Consider the following 10,589-nt stretch of genomic DNA (forward strand, 5'->3'; position numbering starts at 1 on the left):
TTTCCTATAAAAATGTGTTTTAGTTTTAAAAAGAGGGGTTTCTGTGTTGATGTCTGACTGCACCAGATGTTACCTATTGAGTAGTGTTATTCATACTCTCCTCTCCTCATCCTTGCAGACACATTTCATATTTGATACTTTCCAGGAATATGTGCACAATTTTAAAGTATACTCAGAAGAATCTAAAGAATCATCCCTGAATGGCCTGATTTAGGTTACTGTAGTTGGCAGTTTGATTTGGCCAAAGAGGAAGTAATTGTACCTATGTGATTGGTGGTCACAAGGAATTTTCTCTGCAGATGACCTTGCTTCACTGCATGGGTGAGTGACTGAAAGGATTTTTGTGCTTTATCTTCTCAATCACTCTCTTTGCTTACTCAACTTAACTAAACACAAAACAATGTAAATGGGAATTAGTATTGTCTTGAAACTTGAATTTGGGTGATAGGGCAAAGAAGTGCCAGCCATATGGCACAAGCGACGAATTGAGCAACACTATGGGCAATGGAGGGGCTGCTGAGCCACAGAGGGATATCACTGGACTGCTTAGATAGGCCCCTACTGCCCCATAGTCCAAATGTCTTCAGTCTCTTCAGTTGGTCAGGCTTGAAAGAAGTCAGCTTCTGATAACCCCTTTATCTTCTCTTCATCCCTCTAACTAAACTAATTCCCAGATGCATTCCAATGAGAAAGTAAAAATGTGGAAGGACACACAATATCAGGTTGCTCATGACCTCATACTACATGGTTGTAGTTGATTCTTGGTCAAATTAAACTGACAATTAAAGTTCTGAATAGCTCCTATATCCAAGGCATTCAATGGTGTTTGATGTAATGAGCCTAAGAATGGTTTATGCCTTCCAGGACATTATTATGTAAGGAATGTGGGATATAACCTGCAATATTTCTCTGTAAACATTTATCTAACAACCACAGTTGTTAGTGATCCAAAAAAAGAAAAGAGAAGAAGTTTCTGAACAACAAAACAGAGATTCCAAAGTTCGAGTGACAAAGTTCAGGCCCTGATGGCTATTTACAAGGGTCAGTTAAGCTCTGCCCTAGTTGGATGGGACCCACTTGAAGAACCTTAGAACCACTACCTCAGATTTTTCTCTTCATATTGTTCTCTGTCTGAGATCCTACCCATCAGGAATTCAGTGACAGAACAGTAGCCCCTTCTAAAAGCCTCTACTTCTCAGAAGGTTAGGTTTTGTTTGTGGAGGAAATAGAGTGACACCTACCTGAATTGGTCTACAATCTAAGAAATGACAGTTTGGGCCCAGGGTGTGCAGAGAAGAGGCACATAGAACTGGAGGCAGGGTCCTAGTGGCAGGCTTGGGGCACCTGAAAGAAGAATAGTGCTGGGATGCATCTGAGACACGTGTCTGAGGTCAGCAGGGAGGGCAGTGCAATGGGAGGGACTACCACAATTCCCAGTGAAGGGCTGGACAGGGAGTTGGAGCATCACAGTGTTTTCTTACTTTAAAGGTTAGCCCTTGGCAATGTTTCTCTACTTAGTGTGTGTCTCCATTTTTTTGGTCTATTTCAACTTTCTTCATTTACCTCAAATAGTCAACTATAAACTCTTCCTTCTTTGCACCTTCCCATGCCCTTTATAGAGAGAATAGAAGCCACCATTAGTGGGACCCTTCTCATTGCCTTCTAACTGCTCGCAAGTAAACATCTTCATTGACCCTAAACTCTCTTCAGCTACCCTTCTTCACATCCAAATTTCTTGGAAGAGGTGTTTATACTGCAGTTATGTATTACCCCCTGTTCACTTTTCTATCCACTTTAATTTGGTTTGGGTCTAATCAGTCTATCAAAACAGCTCTATTAAAAACATCAGTAATCCCCATGCAACAAAATTTTTTTTCAAGATCTACTGTTCCTGCTAGCAATATTTGTAACCCTTACCTATTCTACCTTCAACGTTCTCTTCCCATATGTTCTCTGGTATAACACTACCTTGATATTTTTCCTCCTCTCAGGCTGCATGTTCTTTGACCTTGAATCTTTTCTCAAGACTCCATAATTGGTCTCTCCTTGTCCCACATGACTATCTCCCCAGGCTATTTCAACCTGGCACTGCTTGATGACTCCCAAATTATATTCCAATCTTTGGCTTCACCTCTGACCTTTAGACTTTCTATCTATAACTATTTCCTTGACATTCTCCTTAGATGTCTCAAAGACACCTGCCATCAAACATGCCTAAATCATACTATGTTCTTACTACATACATAGCTTTAGTTTTTGTCATACCACAATCATTGAATTGTACAAGGCAGAAATCTAGAAACCATCATGACACCTTGATTTATCTTAGCACCAGTTTTTAATCCATCAAGTACCATTGGGGTTTGTCCTGGGGAGATCCAGCCCCTGCCCCTGACCCACCTCTTCTCTTTGGCTACCATTGGCTTCATCCTGTACTGTGAAAGGGCCTTATATATGTGCATGTGGAAATCACATGTCATGTTCTAGCTCCTCCAAACAGTTGCCTCTTGGCTTCTTCTCACTGGGGGTAAATACTTCAGTGACATGGTGTGGAATATTGGGAATATGTACTCATGTAAGAGACCCTATCAGGCCTTAGAGGAGATTCAGGGCTGTTTGAACAGGGACTTTCAGGGTGCCTGAATTATGGTCTAGAAAAGGAGGAAGACAGATTTTGGTGGACATATAGACTTAATTTTGTGGACTTTTTGACCTCTGGGGCAGATCATAGCTGAAAGAGGCCAGAGAAGGCCTTCTACAGCATAGATTTTAGAAAAGCTCTCGTGTTTGGGTCCATGCTTAGTACCACTCTTAAATATCTCTCCAATCTGTCCACTTCTCTGCATTTCTATAGCACTAATGTAGCTCAAGATTTCAACATTTGTTGCTAAGACCATTGCACTAGTCCTCTGGCTAGTCTTCCTATGCATACTCTTGCCCTTTTGAGTCTCTTTGGCACATTGCTGCCAGGTAATCTTTCTGAAGCATGAATCAGGTTGTATTATTTAGCTAATAAAACTCATTGAACTTCTTCCCATTGTTAGAATAAATACCAAAAATACTTAATGTACTGTTCTATTTACACGTTACACTCTACTTACCCCAACTCTTTATCTAGTTTTTGTTTCTTTCATGCTTCAAGCATTTGTACATGCTGTCTCCTGTGACTAGTAGTTTAGTTTCTTTCCTCATTACTCATGTCCATTTAAAAAATTCTCAGTTTAAAAGTCATGTCTCCAGGAGTGCCTTCTCAGACTACTAGGCACATTGCATTTTATTTTATTTATTTATTTTTAAAAATTTATTGTTGTTCTGTTACAGTTGTCTCACATTTTTCCCCATTGTTCACCCTTATCCTGTCCCCCACACAACTCCCACAGTCAATCCCCCCCCCATTATCCATGTCCATGAGTCCTCTCTATTTGTGTTCTTTTGCTTGCCCGTTCCCCTTCTTTCTTCCATTTATCCACCTCCCCACACCCCTCTGGTCACTGTCAGTGTGTCTTTTATTTCCAAGTCTCTGGTTCTGTTTTGCTCATTTGTTTGTTTTGTTGATTAGGTTCCACTTATAGGTAATATCATATGGTATTTGTCTTTTAACCACCTGGTTTATTTCACTTAGCGTAATGCTCATGTGATATTTTAAATAAATGCAGCTTGAATCAGGAACACTGTTTCATCCTTTATTAATTGGGTGGCCTACTAACTTTGTTAGTTATCTTAGACTATTTTCCATGGAGAGTTTGGTAGCTTTCTACAAGGATGATATCTTTCCTTGGGGCTTGTAATAATAAAATGACAATTCTCATTCTTAGCTTTGCCTGAAAATATAAATAATTGCAAAATCTGCTTTTTTTTTTTCTGCCTGGCAGGTTGTCTTTCTTTTCTTTCTTACTCCTATAGGAAGTTCCATTGACTTTAAAATGAGGCCTCTTTTCTTTCTGTTTTTGGTATTTTATTGAATATTTAGAAATTACATATCTTCGTATGTGTACTTCCCTCAGTCCTCTACCTATTCATCCTACCTCTGCAGGCAATGTTCCCTCACAAGCAAAATGAATGCAGAGAATGCAAATTTGAAGTTTTGCAGTCTGTTGAGTTGCATAGGTAGTTAAAGAGGTTAAAGTCCACACATATTCTTTATGTATTAGGTTGCCCTTGGAGTTAGAGCATCTCCAGTATTACTTATTTTTCTTGCCAGGAATACCTCATATTCTATGTGCATGGTAATTTATAATGTTGCACTATAATTATTTTGGTATATGTCCATCTCCCCTAATAGAGTGCAAGTTCACTGAAGTCAGAGACAGTGTCTTGTTAATCTTTTGTACTCCTCATAGGCCAACAAATGCTTGGCATTTAGGGAAAACTCAATAAATTTTGAGCATGAATGAAAACTACATGGTGCTACTTAAAATAAGCATGAAACACTGTTCTCTGGATTGTGCTCTGTCAGCAAGAATGCCGGTGTTCTTAAATAAATATTGGGTTTGTTGGTGCCAAGCCAATGTTTGCTTTTAGATACCATCATTCTTGATGTGTAGTTTTGGCCAATATTTCATGTAACAGCAGAGAGAAATTTGGACTCATCAATAACAGTTACTTATTTTCAATATATTAAATATTAAAATCTAATTTATATAATTTTAATGAATATCTAGTATAAATATAAAAATTAAAATTGAAATGAAATAGTAACAGTGTGTATTTCATCTAGTAACTTAAACTATTGGTGTTAAATATGCTGAATATCTCATAATTGTGAACCAGAGCATTTTGGAAAGAAGTGCCATTGTCAACATTATGTTACCAAAATTACTTTTTATGTTGTTCAAATACATATTTTTGTTGCAATATAATGTTATTAAAAGAATTATTTTTTGCAAACAAAATCTTCAAACCTGTAAATAGTATTCTAATAGAATTTTGTTCTTTTTAATATCTGTATAATGAAAAACTAAATTTGAAAAATTCAATGCTTCTATATACAGAACTAATATTTAAAAACCAGAAAGCATAGGTCAATTATTATTTAATATGTTTTTTGAAATTACAAATTTTTTGGATGAAATAATTAATTTCTTGATGTTGACTTATATACATAGGTGCTTGAAAAACTGACAAGAATTTTAAGACATATTCTAAGACTCAGTTGGGTGACAGGCTAGCAAACTTTTAGCTAAAGACTGGCACTGGGAGATTCTAAAACCTCAAATAAACTCTAATTTAGAGGACATTAGCAGAAAAGAAATACCTTGTAATGAAAACTTTAAAAATTTAATCCACCAAAGTTTAACATAGGAATATTTTCGCCACATAAAATTTGTTGTTTTACAAGAGGTTTTAAAAAGTTGAAGTTTGTAACTTTAAGTGAACTTCCTTTTTAGGTAGTAAGTTTCCTGAATTACATTTGAAAAAATATAGAATAAGAATAAACTAAGGACTATTAAACTCTCAGCAGTATATTTATTTTTGTTTGATTTTCATCTGTAGCTATTATTATGAGAAAGGAGGTACTACCATTATTTTCACTTTATATGTTTATAGGTGCAATTTTTTAACTTATATGTAGAATAGATAAGCATGGATTCTAAGCATTAGTTATATATATATTTATTTTTACGGAAATGGTAAAATATGGGAAAGTGTCATTTTATTTATTTCATTTGACAAGTTTAAATGATCTTTTTATTTTTAAAAAAAGTGTTAACTTGAACTAGATAGAGAACAATGCCTGGGGAGCCATTGGGCAGCTCAGAAATGAACACATTCTCAGTTTGGATCCCAGTCCTCTAACTTGATACAGGCGTTCCTTCCCTATCCTAAAGTAGACCATTCTTATGCAATATTTTGTAAGCTGAAATTGCACAAAGAAACAATTACCATGAATTTATGTGGTAAAAATTGTTGAGTGATTCCAGATCTACAATTCAATACATGAGCAATGTCTTTATTTCACTTACCAGGACTGAAATTCTTAATTATATCCATTTTTATGCAAATCATAACACCCTTATGAGCTCTCTTAAGTTTTTCTGATACCTTAGGATACATCTTGCTAACGGATGCACAAAATAAATCAGGATAAAGCACAGATGCTCACAGACACGGTTCAAAGCTACGGCAGCTTGATGCTGAGATGCTGAATGTAGTTCTGGGGAAGGAGCTTTGGCAGGGGCCACTCTCTTTGCTGTGAGGACCTGCCACCTCTGTAATGCCTTGCTGCAAAACAAGTGCTGAACACTATTTTTGTTTTTCACCTTTTTCTTATATAAACAGAAATCCTTTTTGGATATCTTCCAGTTTTTAAAAAAATAGGTACTAACATTGGTTTTTTGTAGAAGTTCAGTGGGGTACCTGTATAGTCATTCTACCAGTCAGGTCCTCTACTCATTCTGTAAGACTGCTACATTGGAAATATGGAATCATAAAATTTTCAAAGTAGAAAGGTCCTTAAAATTAATTTATTGCAACATAACTCACATGGCATGGATATATATACAGATATGTATGTTTGAGTTTGGAGCTAGCAATTGACATTAAGCTGAATTAAACTGCAGAGTAAAGAGTTGAGAAGCTGAAGTAAATAGTGAGGATATCTGAGAGGAGGTAGATACAGACCCCAGAGGCCCAGTGAACATCAGAAAAGGCATAAAAAGTGACCCACAAGCCATGGGAGATTTGGAGAGAGGCAGAGTTAAGAGATGGGACAAGCCAAAGATGGTGACCTAATGTGGCTTTTATAATGTAAACTTTCTTCTTTTTCTCTCCTGTGAAATCTTCAGTAAATTCTGTATTTCTCACTAATGCAAATAGATGTTTTTTGGTGGGGGGTGGGGTGGGGGGTGGGAGGGGAGATGGCTTATGAAGGTTTATGAGAGAACAATGGATATTTGGATTACATTACAATCTCTAATTTGCATTATAAATGCCTGTGTAAATTCACACATTTTATTTTTATTTTTTAAGATTTTATTTATTTATTTTTAGAGAGGGAAGGGAGGGAGACAGAGAGAGAGAGAAACATCAGTGTGTGGTTGCTGGGGGCCGTGGCCTGCAACCCAGGCATGTACCCTGACTGGGAATCGAACCTGCGACACTTTGGTTCGCAGCCCGCGCTCAATCCACTCAGCTATGCCAGCCAGGGCTAAATTCATACATTTTAAACACCTCCTTTAAAATAAAATTTTAATAGGAAATGTATCTTCACAAGCAAATAAGAATTCAATTGCTTAGCATGTTTCAATTGATTAGTTCGATGCTTAACAGTCTTTCACTTTTCTATCTTCCATATTTTTTTAGAACCCAGTCCAGGCCCTTCATGACAGGTAAGATCTGCATGTGCAGAATGTTAAGAAAAGTTCTCCCTGTTTTTAATTTTCTCTCCAAATGAAATATAATTCCCCTTATTTGGGAATGACTTTGGGTTAAATTGTTGTCACTAGAAAGTCTCTTTAAAATACTGTGGCTATTATTAGATATTATTGTCACACTTTTATGCATATGTTTCACATTATTTCTAAGAGAGAGTGACTCAGAAGTAGTAGTCTATCACAGAAGGAGCCAGCATAAGGGCTGGACTAAGAAAGTAGCCAGACGGAGAGAAATCTGGTTCGAATGACTTCTTAAAGAGCTTCATGAAGCCAGAGGATAGTAGGAGAGTGTAGGTTTAAGGTTATGATTCAGGTAACAAGGAAGTAGAAGGCTGGTCCAAAGAGATATTTCATCTGCTTTAAAATGGTGCCTTTCCTATACTGTCAAAATGAAGGGAAAAGAAAGGACAAAGGGATAAAGACTCAGGTTTAACTCCCAGTTAGGTATATTTATATTTCAATTACTTATTGTTTTCTAAATGATTAGTGCACTACTATTCTTTCCACATGAAATAATTTTCTTAGCTACTGTCTTTTTAAATTCTCTCATGAAATGTAAAATATTTGAAAATCACTGTAGCTCATTTCCTATTTAGTTTGAAATTAGATTTTGTAAGCTTCATTTATAACTCCTGGTATATTTTATTTTTCCCCATAAAAGAGAAATTTTATTTCTCAGTCTAATTACAAGAAGAGTTGCAAAGTTATATCGATCTGTTTCCTACTTTTATTTAAACATACAGATCTTTGATTGCAAGGGACTTGTAGCTTAAAAAAACCTATTATGAGTAAAGTAACTTTCCTTCCTTTACTTTCCGTCTCCCCCTCCCTCCTTCCCTCCCTCCTTCCTTTCTTCCCTCCTTCCTCCCTCCATCCCTCTCTCTCTTCCTTTCTTCCTTTCTTCCTTCCTTTCTTCCTTTCTTTCTTTCTCCCCTTCCTTCCTTCATTTCCTTCCTTCCTTTTCTTTCTTTTCAATTTAGACTTTATTGCTTTTTTTCCTTTATTGTTTAGTCCCCTTGTACCACCCTCCCTCCAAGCAATCACCACACTGTTTTCCATGTCCATGAGTCCTTATTCCTTCTTGCTCATTCCCTCCACCCCCATAACCCCTGACCCCACTAGTTGTCATCCTGCTCTTCATCTATGAGTATGTCCCCGTTTTACTTGTCAGTTAAGCTTGTTCATTAGGTTCCACATATGAGTGAAATCAAATGGTATTTATATTTCTCTGGCTGGCTTATTTCACTTAGCATGTTTTCTAGGTCCATCCATACTGTAGCAAAGGGTAAAATTTTCTTCTTTTTATGACCGAGTACTATTCTATCACACATATTACACAATAGTATTCTATTGTGTAAGTGTCCCATAGCTGTTTTATCCACTCATCTACTGATGGACACTTGGGCTGCTTCCATATCTTGGTGATTGGAAATAACACTGCAATGAACATAAGGGTGCTTGTGTTCTTTCAAATTAACATTTTGGGCTCCTCCAGAAATATTCCTAGAAGTGGAATTGCTGGGTCCAAAGGCAGATCTATTTTTAATTTTTTGAGGTATCTTTATACTGCTTTCCACAGTGGCTGCACTAGTCTGCATTCTTATGAAGAGTGCAAAAGGGTTCCCTTTCATCTATATCCTCGCCAGCACTTGGTGTTTGTTAATTTATTGATGATAGACATTCTGACAGATGTGAGATGGTATCACATTTTGGTTTTAATTTGCATTTATCTGATAATTAGAGGTGTTAGCATCTTTTCATATGTTTGGTGGCCTTCTGTATGTACTCTTTGTAGAAGTGTCTATTCCAGTTATTTGCCCATTTTTTAATTTGTTTTTTTTTGGTGTTGAGTTTTGTAAGTATTTTGTAAATTTTGGATATTAACTCCTTATCAAATATAGCAGTGAATATGTTCTTCCACTCTGTGGGTTTTCTTTTTACTTTTTGAATGATTTCCTTTGCTGCGCAAAAACTTTTTAGTTTGATGTAGTCCCATTTGTTTATTTATTTTTTCTTTTGTTTCCCTTGCCCAGGGAAAGATATCTGATAAAAAATTGTTATAAGTGATGTCTGAGATTTTGCTGCCTATGTTTTCTTCTAGTATTTTTATGGTTTCAGCCTAACATTTAAGTCTTTGATTCATTTTGAATTTATTCTTGTGTGTGTGTGGTGTAAGAAGGTGATCTAGTTTCTTTTTTCTGCATGTATCTGTCTAGTTGTCCCAATACCATTTGTTGAATAAACTATCTTTAGCCCATTGTATGTACTTGCTTCCTCTGTCAAATATTAATTGACTATAAGGGTGTGGTTCATGGATAAGAAGAATTAACATCACTAAAATGCCCATACTACACAAAACAATCTACAGATTCAATGCAATTCCCTTCAAGATTCCAATAACATATTTCACAGAACTAGAATAAACATTTCAAAAATTTATATGGAACCAGGAAAGGCCCTGCATAGCAACAGCAATCCTGAGAAAGAAGAAAAAAATTGGAGGAATCACACTACCTAATATCAAACTATAGTAAGGTCATGGTAATCAAAACAGACACAGATCAATGGAACAGAATAGAGAGCCCAGAAATAACTCTTGGTTTAAATGTATGCATTTACTCTCATGCCAGAGTCCTCTGATAACATAAGAATTGAAAAGCCTGAATAACAGAATATCTAGAAATAACCAACATTTATGTGGTTTTATTCTTCTCAATATAGAATGTGTATATAGAATTAATAGAAGAAAATGTTGGAATTCTTTGGGAATCCACAAAATGAAAATATTAAAGGGTTGTTTATTAATTAAGACAGATTTTAAGCATACAGGCTATGTTAAAAGTTAAATATTTTAATTTCTGAACCATCTACTAATCTTTAATAAGGATACACACATGTAAAACACCTTTTGGTACTACAGGAAAAGATTCAAGTGTTTTCATTTTTATATTTGAGAGCTATAGGATCTTCCCAAAATATAAGAAAATCAATTCTCAGCTTCTAAAATCATGATGAATTTGATATTTGAGGGTTTTCTCTATTTGCTATTGTATTAGAATTTGATACTGCTTTGCAAAGTAGGTGGAGAAACAAGTATTATTCTTTTTATTTATTAAATGAAAAATATGTACAATGTATATGTATATATAACAAAGGCCTAATTTTGTGAATTAGAAACATGATTATAACCAATTATAAGGCTTGCATTATTTGATC

Source organism: Phyllostomus hastatus, unplaced genomic scaffold (assembly GCF_019186645.2).
Source record: "Phyllostomus hastatus isolate PE091 unplaced genomic scaffold, TTU_PhHast_1.1 phas_scaffold_1674, whole genome shotgun sequence".
Taxonomy (NCBI): Eukaryota; Metazoa; Chordata; class Mammalia; order Chiroptera; family Phyllostomidae; genus Phyllostomus; species Phyllostomus hastatus.